This window comes from Mustela nigripes, chromosome 9 (genome assembly GCF_022355385.1).
Source record: "Mustela nigripes isolate SB6536 chromosome 9, MUSNIG.SB6536, whole genome shotgun sequence".
Taxonomy (NCBI): domain Eukaryota; kingdom Metazoa; phylum Chordata; class Mammalia; order Carnivora; family Mustelidae; genus Mustela; species Mustela nigripes.
Genome location: NC_081565.1, coordinates 15,614,841 through 15,638,943, shown reverse-complemented (window position 1 = coordinate 15,638,943; position 24,103 = coordinate 15,614,841).

The following is a 24,103-nucleotide window of genomic DNA, read 5'->3' as shown; positions in this document are numbered from 1 at the left end:
GAGAATACCACACATTGAGTTAGTTTGCAGTGGGTTAGTCGGTCCTCCTCTCATCTGGTTATATCCAGTACGAGAAGTTGCTTCTTAAGGGAAAAATCTCAATTTGATCAGAATGGTAAGACAGAAAGGATGTTGGGCAGTCAAGGGGAAAGAAACAAGCATATGTGTATGTGTGTGCATGTGTATTATTATTTTCATTTTACAAAGAGGGAAGTGGAATATTAGAGAGTTCAAGGAACTTATCTACTTATCTGTAAGCTCATAGGTTGTAGATTCAAGATTTTTTTTTAAAGGTTTTATTTATTTATTTATTTGACAGACAGAGATCACAAGTAGGCAGAGAGGCAGGCAGAGAGAGAGGGGGAAGCAGGCGGGGAGCAGAGAGTCCGACTCCTCGGGGCTTGATCCCAGCACCCTGGGATCATGACCTGAGTCGAAGGCAGAGGCTTTAACCCACTGAGCGACCCAGGTGCCCCTAGATTCAAGATTTTAACCCAGATTTATATACCTCCCTTGTTATTGTTCTATGTAATTCCATTATCACTTTGTTTTTCAATTGGAAGACTTCACTCAAATATCCATAGTAATATACCATTTTGGGGGAAATGTCACAAAGTAAAGTTTCTATAGAGGAGATAACAATAAAATGAAAATAGTAAATGCTATCTTACCATCTGACAATGAGATCTTTCTTGGGAAGGAAACTATCTTTGTTTGAAGAAACAACCCAAAATACTACTCAAAGTGGGTCAGATTCACTTTTGCAATATGGCAAGGCTTTAGAAGGGGGAGCAAATGTATCTGTTGAAGAATAGGAGAGTATTTTCTTTGGAACTCCTGAGATCAGCAGGAGACATGGGTCAGGAAAAAGGAGTGTTAAGGGAGAGGGATACAGGTCTATATAACGGGAGGATGGGAGAAGATGCAGGTCAGAGCTAAGAGCACACGGGTGGGGGCATCTACATGGTGGTGAACTGGTGGTGACTGGAGGCTCAAAGGTTGTTTGCACCACTGTGATATTAACATTCTTTCTGCCTCCTCCCACCCCTTGAAATCTTCAGTAATTTTCAGAAGTGGTTTAGATATAATTCATATATTCATAAAGGGAAAGACAGAAGTGAGTCTTAAGTCTAAATTTTCAGCATGGTACAAAAGAGAAAAGCGGGTCTAGAAGCAGGGATTAAAACCAAGATTTCCAAGTTGGGGGTTTTGGGGGATGCTTCTAAAAATGTATAGAAAAATATTTCCAGGGCTGAGTATATTCAGGCATCTAAGGCCTTTGGAATCAGGGTCTCCTGCCAATTCTGCCTTGAGTTTGAAGATCAGAGAGGCATCCTGCTATTCTACTAATTTATGCATGTTTGCAAATGTAGACCAAAGAAAACCAACACAGAGGCTTTCCCTATAAACATTCTTCACTTCCATTTGCTATTCTTTCAGAAAAGGTTTATTGTGCTCCTGACATCCTACTAAACTATGAGGATGCTAAACATAAAAGTAGTCCCATATCCTCATGGAACTGACATCCTAGTAGAGAATTCAACACTAATTTAATAAGCCACTAATTCCGTAATTGTTATTATTTTAATTATAATTGTGATAAAAGTGACATAAAGAAAAAAAAATACAGGAGCTAAGAGACCATTAACTTCCTGCAGAGAGCCTGCACTGTTCTGGAGACAGCTGCTTTTTCTTCTTCTTCTTCTTTTTTCAAGATTTCATTTATTTATTTGTCAGAGAGAGAGCACAAGCAGGGGAAGCAGCTGGCAGAGAGAGAAGCAGGCTCCCCAGTAAGCAAGGAGCGCAATGTGGGACTTGATCCCAGGACTCTGGGATCATGACCTACTCAAGGCAGATGTTTACTACAGATGTTTAACTAACTGAGCCACCTCGGAGTCCCTGGAGACAGCTTCTTTTTTTTTTTTTTTGTTTAAAGATTTTATCTATTTATTTGACAGATAGAGACCACAAGCAGGCAGAGAGGCAGGCAGAGAGAGAGGAGGAAGCAGGCTCCCTGCCGAGCAGAGAGCCCGATTCGAGGCTCGATCCCAAGACCCTGGGATCATGACCCGAGCCGAAAGCAGAGGCCTTAACCCACTGAGCCACCCAGGTGCCCCCCTGGAGACAGCTTCTTAAGGAAGCACCACTTTGGCTGAGTCTTGACTAGAGAGTGGGAGAAAAGAAACACCATGAGTGGCAGATGGGCGAGCTTCAGCCGTAGTAACGACTGGATGTTACACATCCTGGCAAGCTCATCAGTAATTTTAGTCTTAATTAGAAGAACATCAGAAGCCATTAAAAATTTTAAGTCCATCGGGAGTGGAAAAAGTGGAGATCTAGTAGATCCAGTGGTGTACATGGTAAGGACATAATAGTCTTTTCGAAAGCATGATTTAGGAGGATCCCCCAGTCTTCAGTTCTTTATCTGGGTCAGAAAGAAGTTCCTAAATTTTCTCTACAGATAGCAGGCAACAGGTTGGACTGTTTTTAATTTAGATCTGAAGAGAAAAGAATCAGACCTGGCTCCTGTTTTCCCATGCTTCAGAGACGCTAAGAAAGAGAGAATGAAGTAGCTTTATCCCAGGAGAAAAAACTGGAGACCTTCCAGGGAGGCGAACACAGGTGAGGTCTGCTTGAAATCCCACCATTGTTTGCAGGTTAACAAACCTCTAGGCTGTCCTGCTGCAAGTCTGTCATTGATGGAGCAAACACAGAGGCAGCTATTAGCTTCACCCATCAGCATCCTTAGCCCCACCCCCTATCCTCAAACCTCTTCGGTGCTGGCTCAATACATTTGCTTCAAGGAACATTTTCTCCCACTGGTAATTGTAGCTGAGCTGGGGAAAGTTATACACAGCAATTGGAAGGCTCAATGGTTCAGAAAAGTCTAGTGTGTGCTGGATTCTGTCTTAGTTCAAGAGAATACTATAGACTGGGTGACTTAAGCAACAACCTGTATTTCTCGTAGCTCTAGAGTCTGAAAAGTCCAACAGCAAGGCTCCCACAGAGCTGTTTGTTGTCTGGTGAGGGCTCTCTTGTGTACAAATGTCTTTCTTCTCCCTGTGACCTCCCATGGTAGAATGAGAGAGATCATTTCTCTGATATTTCCTCTTATAATGGTACACTTGTTGTGCATGAGAGATCCACCACCAAAATCTAATTACACCCCCAAAAACCCCACCTCTGAATGCCATTCTACAGGGGATTTAGCCTTTGTCCTATGAATTTTGGAAGGGGTGATGACAAGAAGATGAAAGTTCAGAGTGTATGGTAGATAGTAATTTATCCCATTCTAGGCCAGTGCTTCCTTACGCTTAAACAGTGGACCATCACCGAAACTGGGGACAGGGGAGTGATGCTTGTTAAAAATGCATCTCCTCAATTGTACCTCAAACACACTAAGTTTGAAATTTCATTGGAGGTTATTGCCAGGAATTTTTTCATAAGCTCCCCAGGTGAAGGTTGTGTATATATGTGTTGGGGGACAAATGATCTACAGTACTTTGCCAAATAAGCCAATTATAAGATTCACCCATAGTGCTTATTAATTGTACACAGATTCATTGGTTCAAGGTTCAGATTTGGTAAGTTAGTAATCCTTCCTTGGAATCTGGATACTTATTAATTGCCATGAGCCCCAGGATGGTTCTCAAAATACCGGAAGTTTGGGAAACAATGATAGACTTAGGGAGGGTGGTTGAAGCAGAAAAATGCTGGGTGGCATGTTTCTTATCCTGGAGGCAATTGAGAGCTAACTGTGGGTTGTCAGGAGTTTTCTGATCAGGGCTGTTCTCAAGAATCCAACGTGGTAAAGTCTTCTGGAAGACGTTTAACCAATTGGGTTTACATTACTTTAACTGACAGCTGTGGATCACATTCTCCTATAGGAAGCCGTTGCTGTTTTTAGTAAGGTCTTATGTTTGTATAGCACATTCTAAAGCACCTTCACGTATACTGCCCCAGAGTTCCTCAGAATACCACTATCAGATTAACAAAGCGAATTTGAAAGCTGAACCTCAGAAGGATGAAATGAATTCCCTAAGACACTGGTTGGTAACTGTCACAGAAAGGTCTTAAGTTTGTCCCTTGGATCTATACAAAGATTTCTAACTTTTTAAAATTATTACTATTTTTTTTAATTTGAGAGAGAGAGAGTCAGAGAGAGAAAACATGAGCTGGAGGGAGGAACGGAGGTAGAGAGAGAGAAGCAGACTCCCTGTTGAGCAGGGAGCCCCACATGGGGCTCGATGCCAGGATCCCAAGATCATGCTCTGTGCCAAAAGCAGAGGCTTAATGGACTGAGCCACTCAAGGGCCCCTAAGATTCCTAACTTTTTAACTTTAGTAAGAAGGAGAATGAATCAACTCCTATACCACAAAAATACAAGTTTCTTCCTGGTCAAATACAGAAACTGAAACTGTGTCATCTAGAACTGTCTCCATGCGGCCCTCTTGGACAGATGGCTACCCTTCCTTCAGTTTTCCAAGCGCCTCCACCCAGCTCAACTTTGACCCCTTCTTCTGTGAAGTCCTTTCTTGGATTAAATCTGTGTTTATCTGCATGTTGGTTTGTTGTCTGTTCCCCCACTAACATTTTTACCTTTCCTGTTGTGACTGGCTATGTTGTGAATATTTTTTGTGCAACTCAAGTTCTACAATACATTAGCTTGTTTGTGTTTTGTGATCTTCTCCCTCCCCATGATTTCAAGTTTCATGTTGTCTAGCATATAGTACTCAGGAATTAACGAAAAGAAAGTGTTCAATTAATAACTTGTCCAGTGAATGGATAGAAAATCACTATCCTAAGTTTCCGTTTACTTAAATTTTTTTTAAAGATTTTATGTATTTATTTGACAGAGAGAGATCACAAGTAAACAGAGAGGCAGGCAGAGAGAGAGGGAAGCAGGCTCCCTGCTGAGAAGAGAGCCCGATGCGGGACTCGATCCCAGGACCCTGGGATCATGACCTGAGCCGAAAGCAGCGGCTTAACCCACTGAGCCACCCAGGCGCCCCCGTTTACTTAAATTTAAAATGGAATTACCATCCCCTACTTTAAAGAATTGATATAAGTGTGAGAAAAGATAATGCATGTAGTAAAATGTCTAGCATATTTCCTAGGACATATGGATGCTCTACTGGTGATGAGGCCTTGATCCTGTGGATACCAGAGAGAGAATCTCAGGCCTCCCATAGATGCCTAAGCTCAGCCCCAGGGAACTTTGTGTTGGCTACTTTGCATGGGCCAGTAGAAGCGAAGGAGGTGGTGGATGAATTGAGTTCTTAGTAGCAGCAAGTATTAATTTAGCTGATAGCTGACGCTGGCTGTTTTGGATGGCAGTCTTCCAGCTGGTGAATGGAAAATACATGATTCTCGATGTTTAAAAATACCCTGAGATGGATTAATTGTTGGTTGCTGACAGGCGAAGGGGCGTGTATGCCACTTTACACCCTGACCCTGCACTCAAAACAAAATAACACACCAATTGATTTCCTTTCCCCCCCATTAAGAGTTTTGTAGATGTTGTGATTGTATTAATGAGCATTTTTATAACACTTTAGAATTTAGAAAGCCCTTCTGCATAGATCCCCTCTTTAAAATCTCATAGTCCTTTAGAGTGAGACTCTGGTGAGCAAGTAAGTGGCCAGGCGTTGATTGAAAACCCTCTGTAATGAGGTAGGACAATCACAGGTTCCCTGTGAGTGTTCCCATTTTATACATGTAGAAATAGTTTGGGGAAACCAAGGTCACTTGGAAAAACCAAGGGTACACAGCTAGTAAGGATTAAAGATTAGTAAATGATCTGGGATTCCAGAGACAGGGATCGCCAAGCTTCCTCTATGTGGCAAGATATCGAATGGGTTGTTTCCTGCCTCATCTTCACTGAGGGGCTCCATTACTTTATCAGTCTGGCATGACAAAACACCACAGACCAGATGGCTTACGCAGCAGAAATTTATTTTCTCAAGGTTTTGGAGTCTGGAAGTCCAAGTTTAAGGTATCAGCAGTTTGGTTTCCTCTAAGGTGCCTCTCTTTGGCTTCTGAATGGCTTCCTTTCATTGCCTCTTCCCACAGTTGTCGCTCCGTGCATGTGGGGCTTGGTGTTCCTTTTTTTTTTTTTTTAAAGATTTTATTTATTTATTTGATGGACAGAGATCACAAGTAAGCAGAGAGGCAGGCAGAGAGAGAGAGAGGAGGAGGCAGGCTCCCCACTGAGCAGAGAGCCTGATGTGGGGCTCGATCCCAGGACCCTGAGATCATGACCGAAGGCAGAGTCTTAACCCACTGAGCCACCCAGATGCCCCCAGGGGTTTGGTGTTCTCTAGTGTGCCCAGTTTCCTCTTCTTATAAGGACACCAATCAGAAAGAAGAAAGAAGAGATCTGATGTTAAATCACATTTAGAGTTAGAGTTTTGATTAAGATCGTAATGTAGCCATTGGTTGCTAGGGCAATGATCATCAAAATCACAAAGAAATGCCACGTTGCATTCATGAAGATCTATAATCAAAAAATGGAAAATGATATTGTTGGTAAGAATGTGCAGTACTAGTGGTTATGTAAAATGGCTCAGCCCCTGTGGAAAACAGTTTGGTGTTTCCTCAGAAATTCAAACATAGAATCACTCTATTACCTCACAATTCCACTCCTGGATATATAATCAAAATAATTGAAATCACGTGTTCCAAAAAAAAAAGTATATATGAATGTTCACAGTAAGGCTGTTCACGATAGCTGACAGGTGACCACAGCGTAAATGTCTTTCAACTGACGAATGGATAAACAAAATATGATATATTCATAAAATGGAATATTATCCAGGTATAAAAAATAATAACAATTCAAGACATCTGTAAAACAAAGGAACCTTGAAAACACGATGTTAAGTGAAATATGCTAGATACAAAAAGCCATATGATATATGATTCCATTTTCATGACATGCCTGGAATAGAGACTTTCCTAAGTACAGGAAACATGGTAGTCATTGCCAGGAGCTGTAGGGAGTGGAGAGTGGGCAGTATCTGCTCAGTGGTTGTGAGGTGATAAAAATGTTCTGGAATTAGTGGCGTTGGCTGCACAACATTGTAAATGTAGTAAATGCCACTGAATTGTATAGTTTTCAATGGTTAAAATGATAAATTTTCTTATGTGTATTTTATTACCACCACCACAACAAAAGAAAACATCAACTAAAGATCATGGATGCAGGTGCATCTGGGGTGCTCAGTGGGTTAAGCCTCTTGCTTTAGGCTCAGGTCATTATCTCGGGGTCCTGGGATAGAGCCCCGCATCTCGCTCTCTGCTCGGCAGGGAACCTGCTCCCTGCACCCTCTGCCCCCTGCCTGCCTCTCTGCCTACTTGTGATCTCTCTCTCTCTGGCCAATAATAAATAAAATCTTAAAAATTAAAAAAAAAAAAAAAAGGATGGATGCATCAGGCTAAATTCTGAATGGGCTTTGGGGCGCCTGGGTGGCTCAGTGGTTTAAGCCTCTGCCTTCAGCTCAGGTCACGATCTCAGGGTCCTGGGATCAAGCCCCACATCGGGCTCTCTGCTCAGCGGGGAGCCTGCTTCTGCCTCTCTCTCTGCCTGCCTTCTACCTACTTGTGATCTTTCTCTGTCTATCAAATAAATAGATAAAAATCTTAAAAAAAAAACAAAACCAAATACTGAATGGGTTTTTATGTGCCACGTAAGATGACACTTGAACTATTATCTAAAGGATGAGTAGAAAATATATGAACTTGCTGGAGTTTCCTTAAGGGTAGTTATGGACTGTTTTAACTGAAGAAGGGTGCAAGAGAAACAGCTTGTTTGTAATGCCAGGTAGACATGGAAGAATGGATGGATGGATGGTTGGATGGGTATAGATGCATTTTTTAAAATTTAATTTAATTTAATTTTTTTAAAGATTTTATTTATTTGACAGAGAGAGAAATCACAAGTAGGCAGAGAGGCAGGCAGAAAGAGAGAGAGGGGAGGAAGCAGGCTCCCTGTGGAGCAGAGAGCCTAATGTGGGGCTTGATCCCAGGACCCTGGGATCATGACCTGAACCAAAGGCAGAGGCTTTAACCCACTGAGCCACCCAGACGCCCCAATATAGATGCATTTTCAAAACATGGTAAGATATTTGTATAGGTAGAAAGCTATCTAGAGATGATCTCCAGTAGATCTTTGATTGAATTAATGAGGTTCTTTATCTCTAGAGATATATTTCTAAGATATATATCTCTAAGATATCTCTCTCTCTCTCTCTCTCTCTCTCTATATATATATATATGCATGCATAAGCACACTTGAAACATTTATCTGTCACAGTCTAAATGCATATACCCAGGGCATCTGGGTGGCTCAGTCAGTGAAGCATCTGCCTTTGGTTCAGGTCATGATCCCAAGGTCCTGGAATCCAGCCCTCCATTGGGCAACCTGCCCAGTGGGGAGTCTGTTTCTCCCGTTCCTCCCCACTTGTGCTCTCTCACTATCTCTGTCTCTCTCTCAAATAAAATAAAATTTAAAAAAATGCATGTACCTGGATATGTATTTTTCAGGAATTATGACTCAAAAACATAAGATTTTGTTTGTTTCTGTTATCAGAATCTTCTAGTTGCTGGATAAGTTATTTAACATTTAGAAGTCTTGTTTTCCTTCTCTGAAAAATAAAGGGAGACTAGTAGATAGATAATGGGTTGGTATGAAGTTTTGATCTTTGTTATGACAAGTGTGTACATGAAACAGTATCATTACCTGGAAGCTAGTCAGACATGCAGAATCCCAGTCTCCACCCAACCCTGAAATGAATCTGCATTTTAAAAAGTTCTCAGGGTATGCATCTTCACATTAAAGTTTCAGACACACTTCATGAAATGGCACAATATATATTGAATTGCTTAGCACAATGCCTGTCATTTCATAAAGCTTAATGAAAAGTTGTTCATTTATCTAACAAATATTTATTGATTGTCTACTGAGGGGCCAATAACTATTCTAAGTAAAACTGTCAAGAACCTTAAACTCATGGTGTGTGTGTGTGTGTGTTTATGCAAATATATTTATATTTTAGGGGAAGAGACAGATAAATAGATAAACAAATAAATATATATGTTAATAGCACAAATTATTTTATTATTAATAGAGCCATTTAGAGTTGCAGCCAGTAGAGTTCAATCCAATTGAATAAATATGTATTAACTACTATGTACATAGGGCCTCACAGGTGTCTGTAGGGGAAGAAAAGAAGCCAGATCTCCTCCCTCTTAGAATAAAGCTCTCTCCAAAGTACCATACTGATTTCTTACTTGAAATGAGAAGTAAAGAGTTCATTAGGGCCAGAAACAATAGGAAGTCACCAAGTTACTTTATAAACAACATTACTATAAGGACACATCTGGGGTCCCTCCTAAAGAACCACAGGCTTACGTTCCAGCTGTCAGCGTGCACACCATGATTATTGATTAAACATATTCTTTTCTTCACAGTATATGGGAATCACAGAGTTCTCCAAGCAAGAGGGAGCTTGGCAGAATTTGTGACTAAGTTCCATTCCCTGAGGGTTAATGACTAGCATGGAGAAGTCATGGAGTCTTGTGGCCATCACCAGCCCCAGCTGACCACTGGTCTACTTTGATTGGGTCCAATGTTATTGTTGAGACTGTAATCTAATTACTAAGAACCTATATACCTGTATCTATGCATATGAACATATACACATGCACACACTGCAAATGTACAAAAGCAAGTGCATGCTTTAGATTTGCATGTGTAGGGTGAATGTGCATAAAGGAGATACAAGGATAGATAAAGATAAAGGAAAACAAAGTTCCTGAGGAATGCTAGCTTACAGCAAGTGCTCTGGGTATATGTGTGGATCTGGGAGATGGGGATTTCTGTGTGCTTTCCTCATTTTCTGATCTCACAGAATGGGAAACTCCGGTGGTCTTACTCTCTTTCTGAGTTCACCTGATGAGCCTTAATGTGTTTTTTAACCACTTTCTGATCCTGTAGCCTGGGGAAACTTCTCTACCCTAACCTTTTTCAACCAGGGTTCTGAAAGAGAATTAAGCCTTCCTGCCCCCAAGGAATCCCTATTATGTCACAAATGTACTTTTCTCCCATGCATCTTGATCACCTTACTTATGTAGCTTTCTTGGAAGAATTTGGTAAATCATTTGTGTGATCTGTGGTTCAGACGAAGAACCCAGGTTGAGAAAGACTACATGGCAGGAAGCCCTAACAAGGTCATTCATGGTCCTCAGTTGTCCCTCTCCATTTGTGCTCCTGAGTACATGTCACTCATTGCAGTGAATCTTATGAGAGGAAAAATCTAGACTGAAGTAAGTCCATACCTACCTTACCACCTTGAAATGTAATTGGATCATGAATCTTCCTCCTCTCCCACCAAGGCAATAGCATATGGTTGAGCTAATTCTCCTTGAGGTTAGTTTCTCTGATTCAGGCTCTTGAGGCCACAGGGACCAGGATCATCAGGCATGTATTTTTTTTTTTTTTTTAAGATTTTATTTACTTATTTGAGAGAAAGAGAGAGAGCACGAAGTGCAGGGAGCGCCTGAGGGTGTAGGACAAGCCGACTCTCCTGCTGAGCAGGGAGCTCAACAGGGAGCTTGATCCCAGGATTTCCCAGTCATCATCTGAGCTGAAGGCAGATGCTTAACTGACTGAGCCACCCAGCCACCCCTTATCAGGCATATATTTTTAAGAAGGTTCCCAATCTCCTTCACAAATCGTTAAGCCCATGAGCCTATATTGTACAAACCTCAAATGATTTTTAATCTAGCAGTTTGAGTCTTGGGTATTTTAACTTCTCTTTCCTTCTGCCTCCACTCAAGGTTAATCTTTTCTCCTGGGACTATGCTTCCTGTGGTGATAATGGAGGCGAGCCCTTGTGAGACATAGAGTTTGAATGGGGAACATAAATCCGCACGTACTATCCATTACAGCCAGACTGACTCAGTATAGCCATTCCAGTTCAGCCTCTGCCTGTCCATGCTGTAGCCAGTTTGGCAAAATGCTATAATCATCCCCAAAGTGTCCCCTCTGCTCCTTTATTGTGAACTCCTCCCTCTGCCCATAGTCCCTACCAACAGTTGATCTGTACTTTTTCTTTGTCCCTAGAAATCATAAAAAAGGAATCATACAATATGTAGCCTATTGTAGCCAACATTTTTCACTTAGTATCATGCTTTGAAAATTCACCCATGTTGTTGCATGGGTCAGTAGTTTCTTCATTTTTCTTTCTGCATACTTCCATGGTATGAATCGATCAGATTTGTTTATCCATTCATCCGTTAATGGAAATGTGGGTTGTTTTCAGGTTTTTGACAATTATAAATAAAGCTACTAGAAACAAGTCTTTATGTAAACATGTGTTTCATTTTTCTTGGGTATCTATCTAGGAATAGGTCATAGAGGAAGTGTATGTTTAACTCTAAAAATTTTTTTTTCAAAGTGACTATACCATTTTGCATTCCTTTTTTTAAAATTATTTTTTTTATTTATTTTCAGCATAACAGTATCATTATATTTTCAGCACACCCAGTGCTCCATGCAATCCGTGCCCTCTATAATACCCACCACCTGGTACCCCAACCTCCCACCCCCTGCCACTTCAAACCCCTCAGATTGTTTTTCAGAGTCCATAGTCTCTCATGGTTCACCTCCCCTTCCAATTTCCCCCAACTCCCTTCTCCTCTCTAACTCCCCATGTCCTCCATGCTATTTGTTATGCTCCACAAATAAGTGAAACCATATGATAATTGACTCTCTCTGCTTGACTTCTTTCACTCAGCATAATCTCTTCCAGTCCTGTCCATGTTGCTACAAAAGTTGGGTATTCATCCTTTCTGATGGAGGCATAATACTCCATAGTGTATATGGACCACATCTTCCATATCCATTCATCCGTTGAAGGGCATTTTGGTTCTTGCCATAGTTTGGCTACCGTGGCCATTGCTGCTATAAACATTGGGGTACAGATGGCCCTTCTTTTCACTACATCTGTATCTGTGGGGTAAATACACAGTAGTGCAATTGCAGGGTCATAGGGAAGCTCTATTTTTAGTTTCTTGAGGAATCTCCACACTTTTCTCCAAAGAGGCTGCACCAACTTGCATTCCCAGCAACAGTGTAAGAGGGTTCCCCTTTCTCCACATCCCCTCCAACACATGTTGTTTCCTGTCTTGCTAATTTTGATGAAGCCAGCATTACCCTGATCCCCAAACCAGGCAAAGACCCTACCAAAAAGGAGAATTTCAGACCAATATCATTGATGAATATGGATGCTAAAATTCTCAACAAGATCCTAACAAACAGGATCCAACAACACATTAAAAAGATTATCCACCATGACCAGGTGGGATTCATCTCTGGGCTACAAGGATGGTTCAATATTCGCAAATCAATCAATGTGATAGAACAAATTAATATGAGAAGAGAGAAGAACCACATGGTCCTCTCAATTGATGCAGAAAAAGCATTTGACAAAATCCAGCATCCATTCCTGATTAAAACGCTTCAAAGTATAAGGATAGAGGGAACATTCCTGAACTTCATAAAATCTATCTATGAAAGATCCACAGCAAATATCATCCTCAATGGGAAAAAGCTCACAGCCTCGTTGAGATCAGGAACACGACAAGGATGACCACTCTCACCACCATTTTACATTCGTATCACCAATTCCAGTTAGTCTGTATCATCATTAGTGCTCCATATCATATTTTATTTACCCATCCTGGTAGGTGTATGGTGCTATCTCATTTAGGTTTTCATTTGCATTTCATTTGCATTTTCCCCACTGGGTATCACAATGATACTGAACATTGTTTTGTGTTCTTACTGAAAACAGAAAATTCTGTTTGTTTCATGTACCTAGAATTGTGCATAGGCAGTGCTCCATAAAATATTCGTTAATGAGTGAATGGATGACCTGCAATTCTCTGGCCTCAAGAAATTTATAGCCTCATCCTGGAGATGAAGCATGAGGTTTGGACAGATCCGACTAAGACTTCAAGGTCAGATCTGGGTTCATACACAGGCTTTCGGCAAATTACTCTTTATAGCAGCTTGACAAAGGACCTACTTCATTTTTTTTCTATATCTGTACACTGAGAAAAATTGCTCTTATAGGATGTCATGGAAGTCTGAGAAAGTAAATATGCACCATTTTATAATGTGTAACCAATACATGATTAATAAAACAGTAGCTGCTACGATTATTTTGTTAACAGTAGTAATTGCAGATGGTCAAATAGCAAAATGTTATACTGAAATAAAAGTGCAATAGGACTTCATAGAAAAGATAGTTTTGTATGTCTGAAGTACTAAAGAAGATTTTCAGAGGATGGGAAATCCATGCTGAGTTTAATGGTAAAGAAAGAAGTAACATTGGTTGAGAGCTTTCTGTGTGTCAAGGACTGCTTACCTGCTTAACTCATTATAAGTTCTCTGCATTCCTGGTCGGTTTCCATTATGACCCTTTGGAGGATGATAAAAACTGGGACTCAGAAAGTTTCAGCAGCTTGTCTGGTAGTACTTATTGGATAATATCTGGCAAATCCAGTCCAAAGAGGTGCTCAATCTGTGCTCTCTGATCTCTCAGGTATCCTGGGGGTGTCCCAGAATGTGAGAAAGGGGTTGGATCTGAACTTCTCCTCTTTCTTGGAACATATTAGGTCTGTTTTAATGTGTTTTGTGTTTTGCACTTCTGGAGAAGTTTTCACAGATAAATAGCTTCTGATATTTTATAAAGTGTGAAAAATCTTGCACTATATTACCCCGTGGTTTTGTTATATGGAGACAGAAGAATAATACTTAATATATCTAAAATATCTCTCCCTTCCCTTTACAAACAATGGGATTTGTAATCAACAGATTCATCTCTTTTCTTGGTGCTATTTCTATTTGTTGTGTGTAATGAGTTTTGTATGTTTATTGCTCTTCTTTGAATACAGTTGAATTTTTCCACGTATCCTATTCATGCCTCAAGGGAGACCCCCATTCTCCTGTGGCAGGATGGGCTCTGTGCTGCTGCACCGCCTCCCCTCCCCACTCTATCACCTTTGTGATTATATAGAAGCTAAAATGGTTCTTGCCAAGCATCTGGCTGGCCTTCTCCAGGCCTTGTGTTTTCTGATTAGTGAAAGGCAGTCTCTAGGAGAAAGACCTTCCTCCCTGAGCAAGTTGCCTTCTTCAGCATTCAGCCATAATAGCCAATCCCTCCCCAGCTCTGGTAGCACTTTTCTCAGAATGTTTAGGGCTATTATAATAGACTGCCACCAGAGAGTCAGAATGGGGAACTCATTAGCTTTGTGAGCCTGCATATGTCCAAAGAGAGTTTATGTGTAATCCCAACAAATTTCTTTTGTTTGTTCTTTATGTTACATTCTCTTTGACTAGGGTTGATTACACAGAAATCATTAACTCACACAAAACTGGAAATAACCCTCTGGGGAATCATCCTAGCCCAGACCCCAGGGAGGAGCAACATAATAGTTTTCTCTCCATCTCCAATGACTGTGTTTCTAATTAATGATAGTCTTGATGCTGTTTTTAGAGGTTCTTCTTACTTCACTACAACATCAGCTCCTCAAGGGAAATAGAGCTACTTAAAACCTGCCTTACAAGTTTAAGTTTCTATTATTCCTTTGCAGCTTCCTACTGAATTCTGGAGTAGCTCATACTCTTGAGTTACCATGAGAAAGTCCGACCTTTTTTTACATACCTTGAGTCCTTTTGCAAATTTTCTTTTACACATGCAATGGTTTGCACAGTATAAATGCTCAGAATATCACATTGAATATGTTCTTATTCAATCTCAGATCTTGTTTTTCCTGAAGATTAATAATTAAAATTGCAACTCAAACACCCCCCCCCCACGTAGTGCAAAAGCCATAGCACATCATAGGTGTTCAATAAATGAAACCATGCCTTTTCTCTGTTGGAGCTCTAATATGTCAGTATTCCGTTATTTGAATTGAATTACAAGAGTGGAACATTGTAGATATTCAAATGACCTAAATACAGTGAGGGTGACTCAGACATAAAAGTACAAAACCTGGGTTCAGGAAGAAAAAAATCATTTGAATGGTTTCTTGCAGTCACAGCCTAGTGCTGATGCTATCACTTCTGATACTTTTGTTACTTTGACTACTATATCTGTGATGACTGTTTCTGACAGTAAGTGCTTATCATGAGTCATGCACACTACCAAACTCGTGATGTCCATCATTTCATTTGTTTCTCCAACAATCCCTATTAACTCTATTTTAAAAATGAGAAAACTGACGCTTGGTAAGATTAAGTAAATTGACTGGGATCACAGGAAAGAAGGTAATGAAGCCACAGTTTGAACCAAGGTAGTCTAACTCGAGGACTCATGAATGCAGTTGGTCAACCTCGTTTCAACTGACCACCCAGTACTCTCTCTTCTCCTCTTTCCTAAATACCACCAACATATTATTATGTTGGGCTTCAAATTTGAATAAGTTGTGGGAGTGAAAAAGGAGATGCTAATAGAAAAATATTGGAAGTTTTCATTTATATCAAATGTTGAAGAGTTAAGTTGTTATGTAAAATGTTTGGGGTAAGATCCTGGGGACTTGGAGGCTAGTTCTGACAATCAGTTATCTTCTAGGCACAGTTATGGGGATGGAGCAGTGAGCAAGGCTATATTTCTGTCCTCAAGGATCTTCTAGTTTAGCTGGGAAAATGGGCAGTGAAATGGTTATAACTCAGAAATACTTGCAGTGACTGAATTCATGGTACACTGGGAACCCAGAGGGACCCACCTAATTAAATTGTAGAGATCATAGAAAATTTTCCCAGGGAAATTAAATCTAGGCTGATTACCCGAAGGATGAGAATGAGACAGGCCCAAGAAGATGGTGAAACTTAAGACTTCAATATAGGAAAAAGGAACACTGTAGGTAATGTCTCTGAACATTTTTCTTGCTCAGAGTAAATATGTTCTGAATAAATGTGGTTATCTATAAAATGAGGTTCAAAATGAAATGTCTACTGTCCTAAAGCAAAGCACATAGTTTACTCTAGTAAAATATAGGCACCCTGCAAATGTCAGGGTTCCCTTCTTGTGCACATGGCTAAGAAAATGGTCCTCAAGGGTTGTGAACTTTGGTTATAACAGTGGGATTGGGAGAGGTTTATTCTAGTTAGCTATTGTTGCATAATAAACCATCTCAAACATTATAATGTAAAACATCAGCCATTTTATTATGCTTTTGGATTCTATATAACCAAGCATTCAGCCAAATACTAGCTTAATAAATTAAACTGATAGTTGGTTAAATAAATTATAGTGTCAACATGGAGACAAGCACCCATCCTTGGGCTTTAGTCTCAGCCCAGCTGTTGACAAGCTACAGCACCTTCAGCAGTTCATGTCTTCTATAAGCCCGTTTCATCACCTGTAAAATGGAAATAGGAAAAGTAACCAACAGTACATAATTATTTTAAGGAGTAAATGAGCAATGGGTTAGTTATATAAATCACATAGCACAGTGTCCGATGAGTAGTAAGAACTCAGGGAATGCTAGTACAATGGGAATAGCTGGTCTTCACCATGTGGGGTTTGGGGTCTTATCTGGGAAGTCTTGAACAATTGGAAGCTAGAAGTACATAGAGGCTTCTTTTCTCGCATGTCTGAAACCTGCATGGAGATATCTCCAAGTCTTAGCTTAACTGGGCATGCAGACCAGATGACATGTATGTGGGTCTCACCATGTGACTTGGGCTCTTCAAAGAATTCCAAAGCTGAATTCCAAGATAGGGTGTCTCAGAGGGAGCACTTAAGAAGCATGTGAGATGGAAAATATTTTATGGCCAACTTTGGAAATTAAGATCTGTTACTAGACCAACCCTGAAAGAAAGTTTCTTTTTTAAACAATGACAGAGTCTGCACAGACTTACATCACCTCATCTAGAGTTTGTACCTAGGATGTGGAACTGCTATGCCCATAGTGGGATGGTAACCCGGGCTCTGTCTTGACGAGGCACATCTTTTTGCTGCTATTGGTGGCTGTGTTGTTGGAGTTTCTGGAAGTGATGCTGGTGGGAGGAAGGCTCTCACTGCTCAAAGGAAAGGAAAAATGCTGGAAAAGGCAGAGGCAGGACACACAAACCAGGGGCAGGAACAAATGAATGATGGTCTTTGGAGACAGCCAGGGTAAGTCTATACTAAAGGCTTTATTTATATTTTATGGGGTGTGAAACAGGGTCCTTCATCAGTGCCTGGCAGCAGTTCTCAAAATTGGACACAAGAAAACACCAGAATTTCAAGGGAATTATTTCAAGTGATTGGATCACCACCCCTTATTCCAAACCCTTGAGACTACGCGTTTTAGGATTCAAAAGTTTTTGGATTTTAATACTGTATGTTATAGTAGAGCCTGTATGTCCCAGTAGAGCCTGAGACACCACTCCATTAAAAAAAAAAAAAAAAAAAAATCTATATAAGCATAGGACCTGGCCACCATACTTACTAGGATTTCCTTAAGAGTAGAATTTGTGTTTTAGACACATTTCAATTTTGGTATTTATTGTAGTGGCCGATATATACCAGGTGCTCTATAGACATATGTTGAATAAACAAATAATTAAAACTACTGAAATAGTATCAAATAGTAAATACATGTCTAAAATACTGACTATAATATCTTGCCCAGGGATTCTAAAAAAATAAAATAATGTGGCCCTGTTATGGGTATAATTTCTCCTGCCAAAAAGAATCACCAATGATAGGGTTTAAATATTATGACATTGGGGTAGAAAAGGCAGATTTTTCCAATACTACTCTCCCTCAAGATATTTTCTAAGAAGGCTTAGTTTGGTACAGAAAAGCAATATAATTTCCATCTAAACAATTAGATACTTCTGTTCTGTTGGTTTATGCTGTTACTTTGTCTTGGGAGACTAATTATATAATTAAGAATGTAGAACCGGTGACTGGAAACCATTTTGTCCAGTGATTCATTGTGTGACCTTGAGCTCATGGTATGCTTTTGACATCAGCTTCGTCATTACTTACCACAACTTCTAGCTAGAAGACACCACAGCAAACGAGCAAAATTTTCTTCCAAAGTGACAAGACAGGGAGTTTTAAAAAATTATGTATGATCATCTTAAGCAACTTCCCCCAGTGCCTAAACACTCCCTTGACCGTAAGTCATATCTCCCTAGTAGATGCATTTTCTCTCTCAGACAATCAGAATATATATAGTAATTTGTGCCTTCAATGCATAGCAGCTGGGAGAATTTGGTGCCAATTACTTTTTTTTTTTATTTGCTAATATCATTTGGCTTTCTCCTCAAATGAAATTTAAAATGAAACAGTTTGGCAATCCACATTAGCACCATCTAGCAATAGTCCCATGTTGGTTCCACTGCGGTTTGATAATTTACAGACTCATTGGGTTGAAAGGGACTTGGCAAGCTTATCTAATTCAATGGTTCTTAAACCTGGCTGAACATCAACATTTAATGGGGACCTTTAAAAAATACAGATTCCTGGGCATAAAGCCCTACTGATCAGTAGGTCAAAATCTGTACAAATGAGACCTAGAAATCTGAATTTTTACAAAGCTTCCCAAATGGTTCTGATAGGCTATTATTTTGCTCTGCCTTGGATATATTTCTAATATATCTCTTAGCCCAATCTAGATCTAGCTTAACTGTCACCTCCTTGGAGTGGACTTTGGTGATAATTCTATTTCATATCTTCCTCATACCTTGTAATTTGAAATTACTGCTTTGATCCATATTTCATCTTTAGCTGGAACCCTGAGAGTAACTTCATTAGCTTGTTTGCTTATAAGTTCATTCATTCATTCATTCATTCATGTAAAGAATATGCTGCAGTAAAGCCTTCAGATTCCCCAGTGATAATTTTCAGACCTCTCAGAGGTGAGTGGTCATGATGTGCTGTGATCAGTTTTAGAGACAAGAGGCTAGAAGAGATTCTTCAAAGCATTGGTGCTTCCAGAAGCTTATCATCAGCAGCATTTCCTCTTTGATAAAGCCCTAACAATGAGGTTATTCTCCTTCTCTCTAAAAATATGCTGACTCCCATGGCACTTTGCTGATGTACATCTGTCTTAGCATCATTGGTCTGTCAATCTAGACATCATAGATTAAAAGAAAATGCATCATATTATAACATCTCCCTATTTAAAACTCTTCAATGGTTTCTTACTTTGTGGAGATAAATTAGATTTCTTACCATGTTCCTGTGCCCCTGCATGATCTTACTCCTACTGATCTTTTGACTGTACCCCATCTTGTTTTACTTCTTATCCTCTGGTTTCAAAAGCTCCATTCTATTTTGTGAACATAAAGCTTCATGCATCTGGACTTTGACATATTACTTTTCTCTCCTTTGGATATATTTCTAATATATCTCTTAGCCCAGTCTTTAAAGCTAGCTTACCTGTCACCTCAGAGTGGATTTCCCTCATCACTCAACTCTTTATCTTTCTCATACCTTGTCATTCTCCAGTTTATTATATATTTGGTGGGATATATATTTATTATATATTTGGTAAAATATACTTTCTTTGTAGCAAAAATCAAAAGTTGTTATGTTTTATTAATATATTCATTGTTCATGAGTCTATTGTTTTTGTCAACCTATTAGAATATATGCTTTCTAAGGACAGAGGTTTTGCCTTTCCTCTCTATTGTGTAACCTCTGGCTCTCAGTATGGATGGCCTGGTACAAAGTGTATTTGTTAAATAAGCAACAATGGTTCCCAATGATCAGGCTCTGATGAAATCAGAAGTAGCTTTTGTCCAATTTGCAGTGACATAAGAAAACTCTACTCTCTTGGTATGCCTGGTTGACTTAATAGTTACAATTGTACTTAATCATAGAGGCTTACAACTTAAGATAATCATCTTACTAACTAACCTGAGTCCTTCTTTTCCAACTTAAGTCCACATTTCTTTCATACTGACATTAGGGAAGCAAAAACACCGAGGCACACCTACAGTGTAGTCTCGATAACTAGCTTACCATTAGTAAATAACACCCTTGGTTTGAACATCAAAAGTCACCAAAACAACTGAACGAACTGCTTAATGAAGATGTATTATCATTTCATTATTTGTACACAGAAACATAGATTTTTATGAAGTACCAAGTCTGGAAGCATTTAGAAAGTTTTTAACCTTTTCATATTGAAGTTTATATGAATCTAAACTTGAAGCATGGCTTGTGGAAAAAGCACTGGATGAAGTCGTAGCTTGGAGTAATTATTTCAGTCTTTGTATGATCTTTGAAATGTCATGTCACATATCTGAGCCTAAATTTCTTCCTCAATAAAATGGAGATAAAACCTAACCCACAGAGTTATTATGACATTTAACATCCAAATAAAACTCTGTACATGGGTATATTTTGTAAGTACCAAAATTTTGTTCAAAGCTAAGGAAACATTTTATGAATGGTAGCTACTAGTCTTTCACGTAAAAGGTCTTGTTGGATTTCTAGTATATATAGACTTTGTGCTAAGTGCAAGAGATATAGTGAACAAAATTGACGTGGTCCATGTCCTCACGGAGTTTTTATCTAAGATACAGAGAAATGGTAAATATTCTCAAATAAATATAGCACCATTACTTTTGATAGGCATTGTGAATGAATGATACAAGGATTACTAAAGAGACATACTGTTCATCAATAAATAATAGCATAGTCATGAAATTGATATTGTCCTAAGACAGTCCTCTCTCATGCCAACATTACTCTATTAAAATTCTTTTTCTCTGAGGAGAATAAAAGAAGTAGTTGACATCTGAAAAAGAGAGTAGAAGCATGTGTTGGATACAGTCTAATATGTTAGAATTGTTTCCAAGTTCAGATTAATGTAGTTCATGGAAGACTTGGAAAATAAAGGAATTTCCTTGGATAAAATCTGTCAACTCTTAGCTCCATCTATACATTAAGCCTGGAATTTCACCCTTACTATTTGTGACTCACTTTCTGTTCTTTGTTAACGTCTATTTTCTGGAAAAAACTCACCCTCATGTCTTTCTTTTTTCACTATTGCCATAGTCTTGGCCACTTATGAAGGTGATTGTAATATTCCTCCAGTTCATGTGTGTGTTTCTACCCTCTTCTTTTTCAATCTAAATGATATCTCTTCTTCAGAATCAGATGGTCAATAACAGTTCATTGTTCATAAATCATAAAAGCAATTGGAAATTTTACTACATGATGCTTGACAAAAAGACAAATATCCTAACAGATAATCAAAAGGCAAATAATACATGGAAAAATATTCACAGCACATAATGAAAAGAAATGGCTGACTTTATTAACATGCAAAGAGCTCTTAAAAAATCAATAAGAGAAAGACAAATGACTTCTAGAAAAATGGGCAAAGAAGATGAACAGGCAGTCCACAGAAAGAATCATGAATGGACAATAAACATGAAAAAGAGCACAATTTCACACATAATTAAGGAAATGCAAATTAAAACTTTAATGAGGTGCCATTTACCACCTATCAGAATGGTATAGATCAGAGTTTGAGAATCATACATATTGACAAGGGTTGAGAAAACCTGATCTCACATTAACTATTGATGAGATTGCAAATTTGTTAAAAAAAAAAAAAAAGTCAATTTGGCTGTATCAAAACTTAAGAGATGCATACCCTTTCATAGAATAATTTTAATTATTAGGTTATACCTTAAATATATACTCTCATTCACTTATGAAAGTATGTTGCTATATTGTGTATGTATTTTGTATTGTTGTTTGTGTTTGTTTTGTGTGTTTTTTCGTCTACGAACACTATAAATGTCTCTCAACAAAAGTCTGGTCAGCTGTATTTTCTATATTAATATGCACTGGGTTCTTTGAGAGAGTGTCCAAAAAATAGCACACCTTTGTCCTGCCTGAGTTCAGAATCAATTGAGAAATAAAACGAGATATAGCATAGGTGTGGACCAAGATATCCTCTTTAAGGGACCTGTAGTGGCGCCTGAGTGGCTCAGTGGGTTAAGCCTCTGCCTTCCGCTCAAGTCATGATCTCAGGGTCCTGAGATTGAACCCCACGTTGGACTCTGCTCAGCAGGGAGCCTGTTTCCCCCTCTCTCTCTGCCTGCCTCTCTGCCTACTCTGCCTCTCTGCCTACTTGTGATCTCTCCCTCTGTCAAATAAATAAATAAAATCTTAAAAAAATTTTTTTTAAATAAATAAATAAAAATAAAAGACCTGTAAATTAGCCTGTACTAGAGAATGTGGCTTTTCTCTACAAGAAGCATGCCCAATTTATTCTTCTGGAGCTGACCAATCATTAAAGTGATCCCAGTTTTAATGAAAAAAAAAAAATCTGAGGTCACAAAGCATACTTAAGTAACTCAAATTTTGGAAAGCTGACCAATACCATCAATAGGTTACTTTTGTGGAAGGCAACTGATCAAGGGCTTGGGGCAACTAATATTGTTTATATTATATCCTCTGGGTTTTCCAGATTTATTTTTGCTACGCACATATATTATTTAGAGTAACTATAAAAATAATGTAAATCATTTGCCAGTGCCTGGTTGCTGCAACTGAGTGGAAAAAAAAAAAAATTCATTTTCACTCACTTTGTTCTAAGCCATTTTTTCAACTTTGACTCTAGCTAACACCTAGACAGGAAACCTTAGTACCACCAAATATTTACATTACCCCTGCCAGGGTTATTTGATCAGTTGACAAAACACTCCCTACTTACTCCGTCTGTCAAAAAACTGTCTAAGAAGTCACAGGCCAATGCTACTGTTGGGCAGAAAGATTGATATATTGTTTCTCAAACATGACATAGGAGTATCTATCAATGACATTTAAAATTCCTTTTAACCTGGAAATTACCGGGTTTTTGTAATTTATCCTAAAGCCATCACCATGGATATGAATAAAGACTTAGTTTCTAGGATATCCAGCGGAGTATTGTTTTAAATCTCAATAACATTGTTAATTTTAAATATCCAATATTAGGAAATTAGTTAAATAAGGTAAGAGACATCTTTACAAAGGAAAACTTGGAGTCATTAGAATGAATGTTCTAATGTTCTAAAAATTGTTCACAACACATCCATAAGTGGAAAAGACATAGATACAATACATTATGTAAAATATGCATCTAGTTGTGTGTATAAATTCTAAAGGAAAAGATGTAGAGGAACATACTCTAAACCATCACTGATATCCTCTCAGATAATGAGGAAATCACCTAATTTTCTTTTGTTTTCCTACACAGCTGTATCTTTTTCAAATTTCTCCAATAAAATATATTACTCTTTTTTCTAAAGGGAATTAGTCATTTTTAAAGAAAAATAATACATTTAAAGCAAAATAATAATACGGCAGGATGCTACCAATTTCAGGACCTAGCTAAGGAGTCATTTGTTACAGGGAGTCTTCCATGACAATCTATTGTAATTCCCTAAACTCTCCATCCACATGTTTTTAGACCTTCTTGCTTTGTGTTTGACTCCTGCCATAGACTGAAAAATCCTCGAGGGCAGGAGCCACTTTTTTCCTAATGGGGAAACACCAATAATTCCCAAGAGTGATGCAAGGAACATGGCTGCTGATTGACCTGAATGAAGTATCTATATTGCTTTCAGGTTAAAAAAAAATTTGTTTCGAAAGAACTGATGACAAGACAATAGATATACCTTTATTACCTAATAAAACTAGGTAATTTCAAACCTAGGTAAAAATTAGGGGGGGGAATCCCTTTATTTGAAGAATTGTTCAGTTTCTGCTAAATGTGATTTGATTCTGTGTGAATAGACACTCAGATTAATGTGGAAACTGTCAAACCCAAGTGCAAGTGGGCACCCCAAAAGGTTCTCCACACCTCGAGGAAGTGGCGTGGCATAGTAAAAATCATGTGTCCATAAGGAAAGTTTCGCTGTAGAGATAGTTCAGAGTGCTCCATCAACCCAACCCTCGTACAAGTCTGGGGTTATTAATAAAGACCCTAGTCATCTAGTACCTGCTCACACTCTTGCTTTTTGAGAGAATAAAAGCTGCAAGATGAGCCGTGGCAGTTTTGTGCCTCTCTAGGACTTGTTAAATTT